General features: G+C 33.6%; 1 protein-coding gene across 1 annotated transcript in view; it reads left to right on the top strand.

The window, feature by feature from the left end:
- The window catches only part of LOC107622746 (cellulose synthase A catalytic subunit 6 [UDP-forming]), a gene marked incomplete in the record, with an annotated part of 7017 nt that extends 6910 nt beyond the window's left edge, over window positions 1-107 (top strand). Inside the window, 1 exon segment of the mRNA XM_016324762.2 lies at window positions 1-107.

The raw sequence follows: 470 nt of genomic DNA, 5'->3' as shown, positions 1-470 counted from the left end.
TCATCAGAGTGTCAAGAAGTAGCTGTCGTGTCTTTGGACCTTAGGAACATGAGCATGTTAGTTCCTTTTCTGTAATACCAATGATCATGGATATTCTTTTTCTGAGATGTTCTATCTGGCGAAAAATGTTGTGTCATTCTTTTTGTACTATACTATTAGCCATTTGGACGAAAGTTCACTGTATCGCAGAAAACTAGACCAAAAACACACAATCTAATTTGAAGTCTAAACAAACCCTCAAATTAAGTGATTGAAACTCCCAAACACTGCAATTTTGCTATTTGAAACCGTGTGTACAATAGTCCCGTACCAACTTAAGCTTAAGCCATTCTTTGATTCTTTCACTAGTTTGTCCAAAGTATTGGAATATTTACTTAGCGATTAGAAGGCAAGCGATATTCAAGTTTGGAGCATTACAATTTCTTTTGAGAAGTTAAAAAAAAAAAGCTGTTTATATTTATTTTATGATT

This window comes from Arachis ipaensis, chromosome B10 (assembly GCF_000816755.2).
Source record: "Arachis ipaensis cultivar K30076 chromosome B10, Araip1.1, whole genome shotgun sequence".
Classification (NCBI taxonomy): Eukaryota; Viridiplantae; Streptophyta; class Magnoliopsida; order Fabales; family Fabaceae; genus Arachis; species Arachis ipaensis.
This window is presented reverse-complemented; position numbering and strand designations above follow the sequence as displayed.